Source organism: Leptonychotes weddellii, chromosome 11, assembly GCF_054177405.1.
Source record: "Leptonychotes weddellii isolate Sample4059 chromosome 11, ASM5417740v2, whole genome shotgun sequence".
Taxonomy (NCBI): Eukaryota; Metazoa; Chordata; class Mammalia; order Carnivora; family Phocidae; genus Leptonychotes; species Leptonychotes weddellii.
Genome location: NC_138379.1, coordinates 57,801,550 through 57,820,494, shown reverse-complemented (window position 1 = coordinate 57,820,494; position 18,945 = coordinate 57,801,550). Strand labels below are relative to the sequence as shown.

At 45.4% G+C, this 18,945-nt stretch overlaps 1 protein-coding gene and 1 long non-coding RNA gene across 10 annotated transcripts in view; one reads left to right on the top strand and one right to left on the bottom strand.

Moving 5' to 3' along the window:
* The window catches only part of LOC145716243 (uncharacterized), a 35,099-nt gene extending 25,133 nt beyond the window's left edge, over positions 1 to 9,966 (bottom strand). For 3 of the 4 annotated variants that reach the window (XR_014138794.1, XR_014138793.1, XR_014138792.1), the window contains exons 1-3: positions 9,883 to 9,966; positions 8,882 to 9,041; positions 7,970 to 8,221 (exon numbers count right to left, since the gene is read on the bottom strand). This is a non-coding gene — a long non-coding RNA (uncharacterized LOC145716243). The remainder of the gene's footprint in view (positions 1 to 7,969; positions 8,222 to 8,881; positions 9,042 to 9,882) is intronic. The other variant, XR_014138795.1, reaches the window with a different exon arrangement.
* The window catches only part of ME3 (malic enzyme 3), a 188,374-nt gene that overhangs the window by 57,466 nt on the left and 111,963 nt on the right, over positions 1 to 18,945 (top strand). The gene's annotated exons all lie outside the window — the stretch shown is intronic.

Sequence of the window (18,945 nt, the reverse complement as noted above, 5' to 3'; positions counted from 1 at the left end):
TAGAAGAAAACAGGCCAAATGACTCGGTATTTATCTCTGAGTGATGAGACTAGGTGTAATTTTTATTTAATTTTCTTAAGTTTTCAGTGTATAATAAGCATATATTACTTTTAAATTTAGGGAAAGATATATGTTACAAAATCCCTATTGAACTCAGAGTCCATTGGAGCTGAGGCTTGTGACCCCTCTTTGCAACTTGCCGGGTGTGTGTTGATGTTCCAGAGACTTTGTGTAGCTCATGTGAGGTCTGTGAAACTTGTATGTTTCACAAAATATTAAGCATAAAACCAAAGCATGTGCCGATTGCTGTTGATACTATTCTTACTCCTGGGGTAGCAAAGTGGCACCTTTTGAGAAAGCTGTCCAGAGCATTGTGAGGTCCTTTTGTGATGAAGGGTGGAATTCCTGACAGTTTGGGAGTGACCTTGTCAGTTCCTGGAGTGGGACCCTGTCTGTTCTATGTAGCACAGGGCCGGCATATAGCTGGTCTACTGCGTTTATTTGTCAGGGTTCCAGTGAACCGCAACGTGGGTGCACAGAGGGGAGTCATTTTCCCCACAGTGAGCCTAATCCACAGACTCCATCTCCATGCCCCTTCTCTGTTATCTTCTCATTCATGGTCACACTGAATCCTCATCATAACCCTGTGCTGAGAGCTGGGTTGTTGTCAGCTTTGTGAACCATTTGAGGGACTCTAGAGAAAAGCACCAGTCCACTGCTGTTAACAACCCAGTGCCATTCTCATTCCAGTGATGGAATTCTTTGGACTTACCTGCCTGTCTGTTGTCATGATGCTGTGACTACAATAACAAAAGTGGCCAGTGGAGAAGCTGGACTGGCTGGAGAAATAACAGGAGGGAACACGGCCCCAGTTCCCAGACCTTGCTTATTCTGATTTCAGGCAGGCTTGGTCTCTGGGTGAGATTTTGTATACAGGAAGTGTATTACTGTGCTGGGGCTCCCATAACAAAATACCACAGACCATGTGGCTTAAACAAAAGAACTTAATTTTCTTACAATTCTGAAGGCTAGAAGTCCAAGATCAAGGTGTTAGCAGGTTGGGATTCTTCCAAGGCCTCTTTCCTTGGTCGCACATGGCTGTGTTCTCCCTGTGTCTTCATGTGGTCTTCCCTCTGTCTGTGTTGTCTGTGTCCTAATCTCTTCTTCTTTAAGGACACCAGTCATAGTGGATTAGGATCCACCGGAACAACCCAATTTTAACTTAATTACCTCTTCTAAAAAAGCCTTAGCTCCAAATACGGTCATGTTCTGCGGAACTAGGGGTTAGGACTGCAGCACATGAATTCGGCGGGGGTGGGGAAGGGGGGCGTTGTCGGAGAAGGGAGACAATTCAACCCATAACAAGAGATCTGTAGAGACTCGGAATCAGAATAGAACAGTCATTTGCCACATTCCAAACCATGAAGGCTGATGTCAGGCAACTCCTCCAATGCTGGCGTGGCTAATCAGACCCCAGGAAAGGAAAAGTGTCAGGGAGACTGTGAGGACTCCAGCACAGATACCTAAGCAGTGCTGAGAAATAGAGATGGGGACTGGCCTCAGTCTCCCTGGCTTGAGACATCCAAGGCCTGTACGGTTTCTACCTTCCTCCAAATAGCTCAGTACACAAGGAGGTAGCATATCTTGCTTTCCCTCCCTCTGAAATGTACCTTGAAGCTAACCCTTTCCTTCCACTCTGTTTGCTCTGCCCTGGCATAAAGCATCTTCCTCCTTCACCTGGACAGTGGCAGGAGCCTATCACTGCCTTGTGGCCTCCAGGCTCCTCCCCTCCCTGGTCCTCCAGTCGGCTGCCAGAGGGCTCTTTAATGTGAAGATTTGATCCGTACCTGCACCTGCGTGCTTGATTGCCCTCCCCGTTGCCTACAGGACAGTTAACATTCCTTAGCATGGCACATGGAGACTATGCTTTGAAACCTTTTAGGAGCACCCTGCTGCCTCCAGAGTACTATAATTAGCAAAGCTTGCAGGCTAAGACCTGCATTTCAATCTGGTCAGACCTGTTCCCACCCCCCAAATCCTGCTGCCTGTCATACCACTGCCCCTCAGCCCTGCCCGCCCCCAGTATCATCCCCCTCCCCAGATCTCTTCCTATTCCCTCAGAAAGCCTGCCCTGCTTTCCCTCTCCTGCCTCTAGGCTTGAAGAAATGAACAAAGCCAAGGTCTAATTCAAATGTCGCTTCTCTGTGAAGCCTTTCCCACTGCTCGCCCCAGCCCTCAAGAAGAATCATTCTCTCCCTACCCTCTACCCCAGAGCGCTTGATACATTCTCTGTGTGCTTAACATCTTGAATTGTTTCCTATTCTTAACTTTGTCTCCATCCCTGGGATGTGAGGTCCTTAACGAAGGGACTTTCTCTACTTCATCTCTATATCCCCACTGCCCCACACAGCCCCGTGCATAGGAGGTGCTTAATAGACAGGCTCTAGGTGGGTAAAGAGTTGAAGTCACAAGAGTCTCTCCATCGCGTTGTTGATGGTCTGTGCTGGGAGGTTGCCAGGTTGTCGGATGATGTACTTTTCAAACTTGAACAACAAGCTCTTCTTTGATAGTGTCCATGACCCTTCTGCCCGCAGTAACACTGAGGTCCTGTGTGGGCTGAGCCCCCTCCCGGTTTGGGGCCATGTGCAAGAGTGCCTTAGCCCCTCACCCTGTCACCGTGCTGGGGGGCAGCACACCCGAAGCAAGACAGACCCCTATTCCCATGACACTCCCTGCTTCACACCTCTGTGGAAACTCTGAGGACCCAGCAGAGTCCTTCAAGTCCACATTGGCATCTCCTAATCCTGTTGTCCAGCCCTAAAGACCAATATTTGTTCATTCATTCATTTATATTCATTCGTTCTCCCTCTCCCCCCACCCCCCAAACATTTATTAAGCTCCTACTACAACACAAGCACTAAGGTAAAAATAAGTAAGACACAGTACCTGCCATAAGGAAACCTAAGAGTCTAAATGGGGAGTCAGACTTTTGTAAACAAACACTTGCAGTAAATCTGACAGATATTTTTAGAGCTCTAGGGCTGTGTGGGTGACAGAGAGGTCAGCACCAAGAGAGGAGAGAGCAACTGATTCTCTAGCCAGTGTCCAAAATAAGGATGCTGCTAATTTCAGGCCAGCAAGATTTATTCCCTACCATCTGCTGCTAAAGGAATAAAAGAAGGAGCTTTCGTGTTCGGACCTCCCGGCTCAGGTGGTCTCCCCAGCGGTGCAGGTGCCAAGGACACAGAGCAGGTCCTGGGAGGTGACAAAGGGCAGGGGAGGACATCTCTCTCCAGCGGCTCAGGACACATAGCCACCACCCCACAGAGAGCAGGGACAGCGCCTGGGCCTGATTCTTTTGTCCTAGGGCACTAGGGAGTTAAGAAAGCCTTTGTGCCCAGAGGTCTTTAATTTCCATTGTCACTCATGAGGGAACTTGAGGGAAACCCAGGCTTTCTTTCACCAGAAATGGATTGAGCACATTAGTCAAGGGCCCTCCCCCACCCTTCATATTCCAGTGGATGGACGGGCCATGGAGAGGGCAGTCGCAGTGTTCCCAGACCCCACTGGAGGCTGCCATTTTTGCCCCCTCACGGCCCAGGGCCTGGAACAATGCCTTACCCCGTCGGTTAGTGTTTGCCCTTTCTTCTCTAGTGAGCCACAGGTTTTTGGAGGTTGAGGTATGTGACTTGATGTGGTCATTTTCTACTGAGTCTCCTTTGACTCAGGAGCCTGGAGAGAACATGAATTTAGTCACCTTGCAGTGGTCTCCTCAGTGCCCCATCTGTGTTTGTGAGGGCCTGACATGGCACCTGTTTACAGCGAGAGCCCTGACCACTTCGGAAATAAGGAACTCGCATGGACTTGCAAACAGGACGTGTTACCTCCCTCTGCGTGAAGTTAAGAAAGTGAGAGAACTAACTTAGTGTGTATTGGGAATGCATCTGAACCAGACGCCAAGCTTGGTGCCTGGCTCCCTAGATTATCACACAGGCAATTACTGTGATATTATTTCTGTAATATCTCTCCCTCTGATCTGCAGGCTCCAGGAAGGCAAGGTTTCTGCCTGTCTTGTGCACTGCCATAGCCCGGCCCCTAGCAGAGTGCCTGACACACAGTAAGGCACGCAATAAATATGTTGAATGAATACACAAATGATTTAAACGACCTTCTGATGACCTTGTGGAATTGGTATTATTAGCCCATTTACAGATTAATAAATTGAGGCTCTGAGAAGTTGAGTAACTTGCCTATGGCTACATGGCCAGTCATTAACTACAACAGTATTAACCCACAGCTTTCCAGCTGAACCCTTGCTTATACTTGAACCCGAAAGTTAAAAAGAAAAGAGAAGGAATCCTTTTTTCCAATGTTCTAGGAACAACTATTGTTCTGCCTTCTTTTTAGATGAGCCACAGTTTACTTTCTCATAATTACAATTTTATGTCCTACCAGGTCTCTGGTAGTGGAGGAGGGTACTTGCGAACACAAAGGCTGAAGGATGGCCTTTTCCACTGTCTGTCTTTTGGGGTGTGATTCTGACTTTAAGAATGGAAAACATTTTGGGAAATGGAGGAAGAGGTGGACAAGAGTAGCTAAAGGGCTTTATCCCAGGGCTAAGACTTGAGTTAGGCTTGGGATGAGTAAGATTTACCAGAGGATTAAGGCTGGACACTCCAGGACAGTGGGAGCCAAAGCATGGAAGGGGCAGTGAGGAATTCAGAGGTAGAAGTCAGTGATTCATCAGTCTTCTATAACACCCAGTGCTCATTACATCACGTGCCCTCCTTAATGTCCATCACCCAGTTTCCCCATTCCCCCACCTCCTCCCCTCCAGCAACCCTCAGTTTGTTTCCTGAGATTAAGAGTCTCTTACGGTTTGCCTCCCTCTCTGGTTTTGTTTTGTTTTATTTTTTCCTCTCTTCCCCTATGATCCTCTGTTTTGTTTCTTAAATTCCACATGTGAGTGAGATCATATGATAATTTTCTTTCTCTGATTGACTTATTTTGCTTAGCATAATACCCTATATTTCCATCCACGTCACTGCAAATGGCAAGATTTCATTTTTTTAATGGCTGAGTAGTATTCCACTATGTACATACCACATCTTCTTTTCCATTCATCTGTCGATGGATATCTAGGCTCTTTCCATAGTTTGGCTATTGTGGACATTGCTGCTATAAACATTGGGGTGCACGTACCCCTTTGGATCATTGCATTTGTATCTTTGGGGTAAATACCCTGTAGTGCATTGCTGGGTCTTAAGGTAGCTCTATTTTCAACTTTTTGAGGAACCTCCATACTGCTTTCCAGAGTGGCTGCACCAGCTTGCATTCCCACCAACAGTGTAAGAGGGTTCCCCTTTCTCCGCATCCTTGCCAACATCTGTCATTTCCTGACTTGTTAATTTTAGCCATTCTGACTGGTGTGAGGTGGTATCTCATTGTGGTTTTGATTTGGATTTCCCTGATGCCAAGTGATGTTGAGCACTTTTTCATGTGTCTGTTGGCCATTTGTATATCTTCTTTGCAGAAATGTCTGTTCATGTCTTCTGCCCATTTCTTGATCGGATTATTTGTTCCTTAGGTGTTGAGTTTGATAAGTTCTTTATAGATTTTGGATACTAGCCCTTTATCTGATATGTCATTTGCAAATATATTCTCCCATTCTGTCGTTGTCTTTTGGTTTTGTTGACTGTTTTCTTTGCTATGCAAAAGCTTTTTATCTTGATGAAGTCCCAATAGTTCATTTTTGCCTTTGTTTCCCTTTCCTTTGGAGACCTGTCTAGCAAGAAGTTGCTGCGGCCAAGGTTGCTGCCTGTGTTCTCCTATAGGATTTTGATGGATTCCTGTCTCACATTTAGGTCTTTCAACCATTTTGAGTCTATTTTTGTGTATGGTATAAGGAAATGGTCCAGTTTCATTGTTCTATGTGTGGCTGTCCAATTTTCCCAACACCATTTGTTGAAGAGACTGTCTTTTTTCCATTGGACATTCTTTCCTGCTTTCGAAGATTAGTTGACCATAGAGTTGAGGGTCCATTTCTGGGCTCTCTATTCTGTTCCATTGATCTCTGTGTCTGTTTTTGTGCCAGTACCATACTCTCTTGATGATGACAGCTTTGTCATACAGCTTGAAGCCCAGGATTGTGATGCCACCAGCTTTGGTTTTCTTTTTCAACATTCCCCTGGCTATTCAGGATCTTTTCTGGTTCCATACAAATTTTAGGATTATTTGTTCCAGTTCTATGAATAAAGTTGATGATATTTTGATAGGGATTGCATTGAATGTATAGACTGCTCTAAGCAGCATAAACATTTTAACAGTATTTGTTTAACAATATTTGTTCTTCCGTGAGCATGGGATGTTTTTCCATTTCTTTGTGTCTTCCTCAATTTTTTTCATGAGTGTTCTATAGTTTTCTGAGTATAGATTCTTTGCCTCTTTGGTTAGATTTATTCCTAGGTATCTTACGGTTTTTGGTGCAATTGTAAATGGGATTGATTCCTTGATTTCTCTTTCTTCTGCCTTGTTGTTAGTGTATAGAAATGCAAATGACTTCTGTGCATTGATTTTATATCCTGCCACTTTGATGAATTCCTGTATGAGTTCTAGCAGTTTTTGGGTGGAGTCTTTTGAGTTCTCCACATAGAGTATCATGTCATCTACAAAGAGTGAGAGTTTGACATCATCTTTGCTGATTTTGATGCCTTTGATTTCTTTTTGTTGTCTGACTGCTGAGGCTAGGACTTCTAGTACTATGTTGAACAACAGTGGTGAGAGTGGACATGCCTGATGTGTTCCTGACTTTAGGGGGAAAGCTCTCAGTTTTTCCCCATTGAGCATGATATTTGCGGTGGGTTTTTCATAGATGGTTTTTAGGATATTGAGGTATGTACCTTCTATCCCTACACTGTGAAGAGTTTTGATCAAGAAAGGGTGCTGTACTTTGTGAAATGCTTTTTCTGCATCTATTGAGAGGATCATATGGCTCTTGTCCTTTCTTTTATTAATGTGATGTATCACATTGACTGGTTGGTGGATATGGAACCACCTCTTGCAGCCCAGGAATAAATCCCACTTGGTCATGGTGAATAATCCTTTTAATGTATGGTTGGATCCTACTGGCCAGTATCTTGGTGAGAATTTTGGCATCCATGTTCATCCAAAATAGTGGTCTGTAACTCTCCTTTTTGTTGGGGTCTTTGTCTGGTTTGGGGATCAAGGTAATGCTGGCCTCATAGAAAGAGTCTGGAAGTTTTCCTTCCCCTTCTATTTTTGAAAGAGCTTCAGAAGAATAGGTATTAATTCTTCTTTAAATGTTTGGTAGAATTCCTCTAGGAAGCCATCGGCCCTGGACTCTTGTTTGTTGGAAGATTTTTGATTATGGCTTTAATTTCTTTGCTGGCTATGAGTCTCTTCAGGTTTTCTGTTTCTTCCTGGTTCAGTTTTGGTAGTTTATACATCTCTAGGAATGCATCCATTTCTTCCAGATTGCCTAATCTTAGCTTAGATTTAACTGCCTTTGCAGTCACCATATTTGTGACCCCTTTTGTTTTTGTTTTCCCCTTCTTCACACCCCCAACTCCTGCTCTGTTTGCGTCTATTTCTCCATCAGACTTCATGTCTATATATCCTTGCCCCTGGCCCAGCCTTCCATTCCCTGCCTCATACACTTCCACTTGGGTTACAGGAAAAACAACCTCCCTTATATCTTCAGTCCCTTCCAGAACATTCTCTCCAACTCCATCTATTAATATCTATAACCCTCACCCTGAGTTGACTTCTTGTTAACCACTCTCACACCTCTTTTCACACTCCCCAGCCCTCCAAGTCAGGATATAGGTAAGCATCCTTTCATTTCCTCTTATTTTAGAACTGCCTTCTCCCATCCTCCTATTTAAACAAACAAATAACTTCCACAGTCTGCTTCCCTTCTCTAAGAGATGTGCTATTTAGAGATACTGACCTTTTCTCCTTTTCATCACCGTCACTTACCACCTTTCATTCCTTGAGGATTTTGGCACCAGCTTACAGACTTTCTCCACCCAGTCCTGCCATCATCTTGGACGATTTCAGCATCAGCACGGCTGGTTCCTCCAACACCCCGGCGTCTCCCAACCAGGAAACGTTTCCTCTGCATTCCCCCCGCAGCTGCTCCCAGAGTCACACCCTGGACCTTGGCATTGAGTGAAATTCCTCCATGTGAATCACAGAAATCCTGGAATCATAGAAATCGGTGATTCTAATGACACTCTCCGACCAGAGACACTGTGTGGCTGGCCAACCCTCTGCGCTCCCCACAGTTTCCCATCTCCTGCACAATCTGCCTTACCCACCCACCTACCTGTCCCAGTCATCACTCCTGGCCACCTACCTAATCCAGTCCAGGTTGGAGTCCATGGTCCACCATTCCCACTCCTCCTGGCAGTACCCCAGATTTTGTGTGCCTTTATCTTTCACTGTACTCTTGAGAAAAATCACAACCCTGGATAAACCCAGTGCTCGCTTTCTCCATGCCTGTGGCAGGCAGTCAAGCCTTGCCAGAGGAAAATGTGCAACAGAAGAAAGTGAACAACTATACATTTAAGCATCAACAGAGGCCTTCTTGGGGCTCAGAACTCTCACGGTTCTCTGATCACCTTGTTCTCACACTCTCCACAACCTCTTTCAAAACTTCTCCACTCTGACATCACCAACCCTCCCCTCCTGCAGATGATTTCTGCATGGAGTATGGAAGCGCACAGCACCTCCATGTGTCCGTGCTTCCTTCCGTCCTGTTATAGCCACTAAGGGGACCTCCTCAAACCTCTCCCTCCTTGAGGAATTCCCCCCATCAGCCTTTCAACATGCTCAAGCCTCTGCACCTGATACCACTCACCTTTAGTTTTGGAGAGTTGTGTGCATTTGCTGTTTGTTTCCTCACCTCCTGCTCTCTTTTCCAGCACTCCAGTCTTCCTGGAGCCCACCTTCACTGGCTTACAGGGGATCTGCTCTTTGCTGAATCCAGTGGATGGTTTTCAGTCCTCATGTTACTTGACCTTTCAGAGAAATTCAGCAGTGTTAACCACTCCTTCCTTCCTTCCTGAAATGCTCCTCCTTGGCCATCTTGTGACAACCCAACTTCTGGTTCCCCTTCTTTCTCTCAGCTGTCCCTTCTCAGCTTCTTCCAGCAGCCTATCCTCCTTTATCCAGCCTTCAAATGCTGGATTTTTCTCCAGGCTCAGACCTAGGCTCTTTCCCCACTCTAAATTCTCTCCATGGAGTCTCAGTTACCACCTGTTTGCTAATAGTTTTCAGATTCATTCTCTAGTCCTCTCTCTACAGCCCAGATGTATAGATGTCCAGCTGCCTACTTGACATCTTCAGGTGGCTGTCTCACAGGCTGTCAGACTCAATGTGTATCAAGTACAATTTGAGATGTGCTCCCCTCCTTCCACCCCCTTCCCCAAATATCCTGGTCCTCATTGTTTGGTGTCCCCACAGTCATCTATCTGGTTATATTGGCAGTGATCCTTGACCTTCCCCTCCCACTCAACCCCAAACATCGTCCGTCACCAGCTCCTGTGCATCTTATCTCCTCTGTACATCTCTTATCCTTCTAGTTCTCTCCATCTGCACCCACCGTTCTAGTCCAAACTGCTGTTACCTTTTACCGGGACTATTGCAGGAATCTCCCAAGTTATTAACACATTCTTAGTCCCTCCAAAAATTCTCCTCACTGTAGCTAAAGCGATCATTTGCAAAAATAAACAAACAAAAAACTGTGAAGTTAATTATATCTTTTCTGTTTCAAACCTTTCTGTGTTTTCCCATTGCCCAGAGGCTGAAAACCCAAGTCCTTAGCAAAGTCACCCACATGCTGCACCATCTTGGTCCTACCTGTGTTCCTTTCCCCTTCCCAAGCCTTTGAACATGCTGTTCCTTCTCCACTTAAGAGTGTTTCTCTGCTCAACTCTGCCATGGCACTTGGCCTAATTAACTCTTTGTTTAGCTTTCATATCTCATCTCCAGTGTTGCTTCCTTAGGAAAGGCTTTCCTAATCACCTTCCCCCCAAGGGAAGCTACATCAGGGCTCCCAGTTCCTCTCATGCTTTAATAGCATCCTCTGCATCTGCTCTGTAGTGTTTCTTATCATAAAAGGATTCCTTGGGTAATCATTTATTTAATAAGTGTCTTCCTTGCTGGCATTGGAACTTCTCTTTTTCACAGCTGTATCCCCAGCCTAGCACACTGCCTTGCACAGATTAAGTGCTCAAGAAATTTTTGTCAAATGAATGTCATCACCTTGTTTTGTAACTTTGTTTGAATAACAAATCACTTTGTCTTTTATCTTCTATGTTAATTTCCCCTACTGGAACATGAGATTCGGGCTTTTTCCTCTCTCTTTAAACCTGTATCTAGAATTGTGCATGTCACACAAAATGTGCTAGCTGAATGAATGAATGAATGAATGATGAGTAGGTTAAGAAAAATGGGCAGATAATGGACATCTCCACAGAGACAGCAGTGAGAAAAGCATTCTTGATAAAGATGTTTTAGGTTAGGAAGTGAAATTGTCTAATTTGTTTTTGGAAAATGTCTGGCAGAAGTTCTAGAAGGTGCATTCCAGGAGCAGGACAATGAGAGCTTGGGTGACTGTAGCTGAGCCCAGAGCCCAGCTATTGAAGAACCATTCATTTATTAGAGACCAGGGATGATACTGAAGAGAATAGGAGGATGAGCATGAGCAAGCTGGACAAGAGAGGAAGAACTGGAACCATTCAGGAAATAAAACTCCACCTGGACTTAGCAATGACTGCCTATATGGGTTGAGTTGTGAGGAACACAGGATGCCTCTGAAGTTTCGCCTGGGCTCATGAGTGGTTCTAACGTTGAGGAGAGAATGCATGATGGAGGTCTGGCAAGGGAGATGAGTTTGATTTGGTGCATGTGGTATTTGATGGGCTTATGAGACATGTAGGTGGGGATGCCCAGGGAGCAGATGGATATATGCATCTGGAATTTAAATGATTCTGGGACATGATGCAAAGCATTGCCCTTGCCTGCCACCAACTGATCACCCAAACTGCTGTATTTAATATAATAATCGCTGGCATTTAGTTAGTGAGTCCTTACTAAGTGTCAGACACCCTGCTGCACATGACGCATGTTATGAAATAGGTACTGTTACCATCCGTTTTACAGAGGAGGAACCTGAAACCTGAAAAGTTAGGTAAGGTACCTAGGCCATGCCCCTCGGAAGGGTCAGAGCTGGGATTCAAACCGGCAATCTGATAATCACTCTCCTGTGCTACAGTGTTTCTCAAATGTTAAAGCTACACTTGCAGTTAAAAGTACACTTTACATCACAGGCCAGCACCCACAGATGCACATTACACATGTGCCCACACACTCACACAGGCAACTATGTAAACAGTGGGCAAAACAGTGCCTATCCTTACTACTACTACTAATGCAACCTGATATTTTCTATTCAAGTCTTTACCATCTTTTTTTTTAAGTAGGCTCCACGCCCAATGTGGAGCCCAGCATGGGGCTTGAACTCACGACCCTGAGATCATGACCTGAGCTGAGATCAAGAATTGGACGCTTAACCAACTGAGCCACCCAGGCGCCCCTATCATCTTTTAAAATGGTGGTTACTCCCTACTAAATTGATTTCACAGCCAGAGTTTGGCTGAGTTTGACAAACATTGCTCTATTTCGTTCTTCTGGGGAGCAGAATTCATTTCTGTTCCCAGGCCTTGTCATTCCCCCCACCTTTGGGGAGAATATATTGAGTGTTGCTACATGTGTCCCACTTTTCTCTCTCAAGAAGGCATTAAAGGTAAAAGGGATGAGGCCAGCCAGGAAACACTCACTTCAGTAGACGGATCAAACCTCGCCTTTAATGGGGCTGATGAAGGTTAGTGCAGAACGTGCAAAACCACAGCACAGAACACGGTCCAAAGCAGTGTGAGCAAAATAGCAATCGTTAGTGTGAACTTCAGTGGCACCCAGGCCTGGGTGTCTTATTAACTTATTAACTGCATCACATTGGGCACATGTGTTACTTTATATGGTACTGTGGAAGGAGAAAATTGAAATGGTGCGTTGGTTCATTCAACACCTACCACGAGCCTGTCCCTTAGTAGGCACCAAGAAATAGTACTACTATCTTTATTCATTTAAGTTATAATATATAGACTAACTTACAAATTGAATATTCCAGACTATTCCATAATGACCCAGTCAGTCATTCAATGATGTATGGAGTCAGCCAGCTATTAGTAGGTCATTTAAAGAAGACTTTAAATATTGATTTCACTTAGCACAGGATGTAGGTCTTAGAAGAGGCCAGTAGCTCAATGTCAGTAAATATGGCCTTAGGCACAGAGTTGTTTATTTCGAGCCATCTGCAGGTCTTCCTTCAGAGTAGACCGGGTTGCTCTAGACCAGCCATGCCACCTGTGCAGGAATCCCCCCCACCCCGTCCAGAAGCCGTCGGTGGGAAAGAGCTATTTGATTGCGTACATGTTGTCCCTAAACATGCAGATCCCAGAGCTAATAATGTTTATGAAGCGAGAACTTTTTTAAAAGACTTTCAAGTTCATTAAGTGCAAAAAATGAGATTCTATCTCATGGGGGAATAAAGCACCAGTTCAGTGCTGATTATAGAAACGAAGTGCTGTGAAACAAACAGAAACAAGCCATGTGAGCTTGAGGTTCTACACTTCCTTTACCTTTCTTTTAATATAAATCTGATTTTAAAATGGAAATACAGTTCAGATAGCATTCCTGGTACTGGAACTTTTAACTTTCAATCCAGTCCCTTTTGAGCTTCTCTCATTAATTTTAGATTTGCATCAAGTCCTCATTACTAATTAAAATTTATCAGGCACTTTCCCTTAAATTCCAGGATTTACCCTGAAATTTGGGGGCCCTAACTGTGAGCACCGAGGAAGATGAATATAGTGGATTGAGGATAGAGATTAGAGAGGGAAGAATAAACAGGAGGGGAAATTCTAAGGACACTCTAGGCTGCTGTGCCTCTCAGGAGCATGCCGTTCACGCATCCTTGCTTTCTTTGCCACACTCGGCATCTAGTAAGGACCCAGTCACAGCTCTGTTGACTGAGTGCCTCAGATGTGCCGGCCATTAGCTGGGCACACTATGCAGGGGGTTTCAATTGGTTCTAACGGCAATCTTGTGAAATTATATTATCTTCATTCCACAAATGAGGAAACTAAGGATCAGAGAGGTTAAAATAGTTGTCCAGGATCACACAGCTGGTGGGGGCAGAGCCACAGTTTGAATCCAGGGCCAGTGACTTCAAAGCCTCATCTCCCTCCTCCTTTGTGGCCTCTCATGGGCCAATCTGTACTTGAACTCCAGCAAAAATACCACTAGTGCTATTTTGCTGAGCACCCCAGCCTGCCAGGCACTAAACTAGTCTGCATAATTCCAAATTAATTCCCAAATACAAAGGGGTATAAAGGACACTGGTTTGAATGCAAAGATCACTAGGCTGAAATTCCATGGAAGCGGAGGTCATATATATTTGGTCTCTCACTGTATATTAGGTGCCTATTATGTGGCTAATCCTCAAAACAAACTTATTAAATGAAAAGTTACTGAAAAAATTAATGAACCAACAATTTGAAATGGAATTCAAAGTTCAAGTCCCATTTCCACAACTTGCTAGGGCCTTGATTTTAGGCAAATCATTTAATTCCCTTAGCTTCAGTGTTACCATCTGCAAAACGGGCATAACACTTCCATAGCCTGCCTTATAGGGCAGTGGTTCCCAAACTTTACTGTACCTTGGAGCAACCCATGGACCTTTAGAAACTCCTCATCTAAGCTTCTGTCCCCAGAATTCTGACTTGATGGGGTGGGATGTGATCTGGGCGTTTAACAGCTCCCTAGGTGGTTCTAATGGGTAGCAACGTTTGGAACCACTGTCATACGCATATTCTTTTCCTTTTGGGGGCTTGTCAAACATAGCAAAGGAAATAAACCTGCTCTGTAAAACCTAAAGAGGCAGTTAAATAAAAACAGTTGTTATAAAGTCAGTCCAGAATGACTCCGGGCCTTGAACTCCTGCTTCCCGATGTCATGACAGAGAAGGAGGCTGGTTACACTGGTCTCCTGGGTGTCCTAGGACAAAATGCCCTCCTTCCTGATCAGGTGATCAGGTGGCAAAGTTGAGGCAGAGGAGGAGGATTTGGTTGAAATCAGGGCTGGAACAGGTTAACAGTGACCTGCTGGACCATTGTCCTGTTGGATGAACTTGTCCTTGGGCAGTCTCACGTGCTGTTCTGGTACCCCCACCCACTCACCCGCACGCACCAGGCATACATGTACAATGCCTATTCAGAGACCCTCCCAAATGGGTCTGTTTGTTTGATTCTTCCTGGTCATAGTTCACTTTTTGACCCAGGCCTCTCAGACTGGGCCTGTGTTGTGGGAGGAAGGAAGCGGTCCTCCCTTGCCCTCAGTAGCTCCCCTGTCTGTCACCTTCCTCTGCTGTTACCCTATGGGGGGTCAGCTGAGTAAGAGGGCCACCAAGGTGCCAAGAACAATATTATTTAAATTTTAAATAATAGTCTCTTGGGAAGAAAGGGTCATGAGGCTTTCAAACCGCCACAGGGAGTTTGCCAAGAGAATGATTCATAAGCCTTCCAACTATCTACCTCTCTCCCCTCGTTCGCTTAGGACAAAATCCTAAAGTCGCCAATTATTTCAGGAGTGGGTTCTTCCATTCTCTTGCATGTTGGTCCTTATCCAACAATTGTGCATTCACCAGTCTTCTGATGGCCAAACAATTGAAATAGCCACTATTCTCACATGCTTTTGAACAGTATATATTAGCTATATGCTCTTAGCGTGTCATTGACCCATCTGAGCCACAATCAATTTCCTCTTCCATAAATGGTCATAATAACACCTGCCCTGTCTAGGACCAAATGACATGAACCCTCTGAGACCATTTCAGAGATAATAAAGCAATAAAAATATGCAAGTCATGCTAGGCGGAAGGGGCACCCGGCTCATATAGTCATAATCCCTGTCCTCAAGGAAGTTACTGTCTTGAAGGGAAAAGAGACAAGAAAGGGAATAAATATCATCAAGGGCAATTGCTAAATTGCTTAGATTCCTGAACACATAGGGATTTGAAACTGCAATAGTCACAGCATTTTTTTTTTTAGCCTTTCTGCCACTTTTTTTGAATTTAGGAAATCTCAACATCCACATTCTCATTTGGCTCACACACCACCCAGTGAAGGCAGCAGACTGAGAGAGGTGCGGTAACCTCCCCAGGATCACACAGCCTGAAAATGGAGGAACCGAATGTAGAACTTTTGCCTGCAGTTCCCTTCGCATTCCCCCATACTGACTGTGTACTCACAGCACCTCCATGTCCCAGTCCTTATCCCATGGAAGGAAAATGGGATTGTATTTCCCACCAGAACAAGAATTTCTCCGTACATCACAGATGGAAAGGTCACAGGCAGCCTCTGTGCATTTGCAGCCCACAGAACCAAAGCCCAGGCTTTGAGCCCCAAACTGGGTTAGGGTTAGTTCTGGGCACTAATGAGCTGTGTATCCTCCACTTTCGGGAATTTACATTTTGCACCTGATCACAGAAGTATGTCTGTGGGGGCGGGGGGGGCCCGGGGGGAGGCCATTTTTGGGTCTGCGTCTGCTAAGACTTCCCAGTGCATGATTTTCTAAGACCCCCAAATAGTCATCCCAGGAGTGTGCTCAGGGGCCCTCATAAACCTGGGGGGGAGGTTCAGTGAGAGAACATCAACCTCCTCCGTAACCCCGCTTCCTACCTCCAGGAGTCCATGTCCCCCTAACTCCTCAAAATCCAAACGGATGGAGTCATGAAGTACTATGCAAAAGGCAGAGGAAGTGCCTTTGGTCCTGCAGCAGCTCATCAGCCTTCACTGCACAGCTGGGGGGCTGGTGGCGCACAGATGTCGCAGTTGTAGCTCCTCTCAGCTGACTGATGGAGGAAGCGGGTTATGGCAGAAGCAGTCCGCTCCAGGCCTGATGTAATGGTGGTGGAACAGAGCGCCTTTACAGTTACACACGTGTCTGCTCCCCTTCCTTCCATCGTAATGTGGGTCAGAGGGAACCTGGCTGTATGTGTGTCATGTGATCTCCAAGGCACACGCACACCTGTTTGCCAATGGGCTGACTGGCCCAGGGCTGAGACGGAGGATCACTCGGCAGTAGCTGCACTGTTAAGGTCACTGACTCTACTTGGAGAAGCAGAATACCTTCATCCCTACTCAAATAAAAGCCAATTTGATCAAAAACCTGTTTAATCTGTGAACTCTCAGGAGCAGTTGATCAGCTCAGAGGAAAGAGTGTGAACTCTGGGAACATATGGACCTGGGTTCTGCTCCTGGTTCTTCCATCAACTCGCTGTGTGACCTTGGGCAATTACCCCTCTGGCCTCAGTTTCTGAGTCCACACGTGGGGATAATAATCACTGGATTCTTAATCCAGGGTTGCTGTGAGGATTAGAGATGCCAAGTGTAAGGTGCCTATCTCGGTGCCTGACCCAGCCCAGTGGGTTCTCAATAGAGGTAATGGTTGCTGTTGTTATTGATGATGATATTATTGTGCTGCAGGCCTGTGTGAGCTGCTTTGAAGCATCTGCTTCTTAGCACCCCCTCAGGGCTTATCTCCAGCATCTGCGAATGAACTCTCTAATGCCACCCCGCCCCGTGAACAAAATAGTCATGGTTATCAGGAGAACACCTAGCACTCATCATTGAGCACTTCCTCTGTGCCAAGGTCTGCGCTGAGCATTTCACGTGCATTGTTTCATTGAATCCCATTACATATGAAAGAGATCAGAGATGTGGCTTGCCGAAGGCAGACGCCCAGAATCTCCATTATGTGTTAATCCACGTGACACCTCTAATAGACTTACAAGGGCAGTGAGCAGCTGCCATTTCCTTTGGGACTCCCCAGTGTCTAACATGGTCATCTTGGCACAAAGTAGGAACTCATCGATGCTTGTGGAATGAATGAGAAGAGATTGTCCTGTATACAGCAAGGCTCTGGATCCAGAGGCACTAGGCAGATCACCAAGTGGGGCGGGGAGGCTTCCCCTCGGAAAAGCTAAGTCATAAGGAACCAGGCCCTGGGCAGCTTGGATCTCTGAACAGCAGGAGGCTGGGTCAGGGGCACAGCCTCATGTGGCTTGCTGCCTCTGAGCCCTGCCATTGGACGGTAGGGTCTGTTCAAAAATCTCTCTGATGTCAGAAAGTTTTGTCCGGGAAACTTGGGCAATGCTGAACCCATGGGCAGAGTTCAGCAGCTGGGCCAGAGATGATCATTCAGAGAAGATGATAAACTAGGGAAAGTCAGGGGTGACAGTTAAAAGATTCACACTGGTACAGCCTAGGCACTGACCAATCAAAACAGTCCCAGGCCCTTAGTTATAGAATAGGGTCTGGAGACCATCCACTCTGCCCAACTCTAACCCCTTGGCCATTGGATCTTGGGGAGGTCCAATGGTTCCCTGAGAGAAGCCAGAGCTGGTTGGGAGGTACACTTGGCTGAGGGAGTGATCAGAGCAGTGGCTCTGTAACAATTGAAACATTTCAATTGTTTCAACATAACAGCTGTAGGTGCCTACTGGTATGTGCTGAATACCATAAGGTTGACCTATGACTAAAAGAGTTGGCCATTTTTCAAAAGCCACTTGTTCTATTTTGAGAGCTTTGTTAAAACTAGATAATATAGGGGCGCCTGGGTGGCTCAGTCGTTAAGCATCTGCTTTCAGCTCAGGTCATGGTCCCAGGGTCCTGGGATAGGGCCCCGCATCGGGCTCCCTGCTCGGCGGGAAGCCTGCTTCTCCCTCTCCCACTCCCCCTGCTTGTGTTCCCTCTCTCGCTGTGTCTCTCTGTCAAATAAATAAATAAAATGTTAAAAAAAAAAAAAAACCCTAGATAATATAATGTGTGACTTTTCTTTAACCAGGCACACAGAAACTATAATTTCTCAATGTGATAAGAATGAATAAGGGCCCCACTGCCAGCTCCTCCGTGTTGTACAAGCCCGACGTCTATGTTAGGGTTCCTGGTATACCTTATGGGAATTATGTGACTTTTTGACATACAGACCAAGAGTCTTGAGTATCAATTAAGAAAGCGTATTTCTTTTGTAGAGAAATAGGAATTCTAATACGTCTCTCCCACAGGCTAGTGAATCATCTTGTGCCAATCCTATTTTGGAGGCCATGGTACCTGCAAAGTGCATTTCTGCTTTACAAACTTGTAAATCTGAAGTTGCCTTAACATTAGCTTCAGGATGAAAAGAAGCTTCTAGAAGTATTTTTTTTTAAGATCCATGAAATTACCAGTTGCTAAACAGTCATAATTTTTTCCTCAAATACAAAAGAAGTTGGGGGCAGTCAGCCAAAAGAAACACTTAGCCTGTAGAGAGAAGCGGGCTGTTATTAAACGCCACAGCAGTCATTACCGAAGATGATGTCATCATTCAGGGCCTGGGCCTCCCTGGGACCCCCAGGGCCAAGAAGAGACGATTCACAGTCTTTACCAAGCCAGCGAACAGTCACCTGCCTAATGGTGTTTGGTGAAAGTGCTCACTCTCCAGGGCAGGTAATTTCCTACGAAATGATCAAGGACCTCAGTGTTGCACCAGCTTGCAAAGCTGGTGGCCAGCACCAGGGTTTTATGACCTTTGGGCTTTGATGAAGAAAAGGTTTGGAATTCTTTGTGTGAAGAGTACGTAGAGAATTCTCTGTGAGTCATACTTTCAAAGTGGAGCCTATCTTCGGGTAGATCTTTCTTTCAGTTCCAGCACTTCTTTTTTTTTTTTTTTATTCTTATGTTAATCCCCATACATTACATCATTAGTTTTAGATGAAGTGTTCCATGATTCATTGTTTGTGCATAACACCCAGTGCTCCAT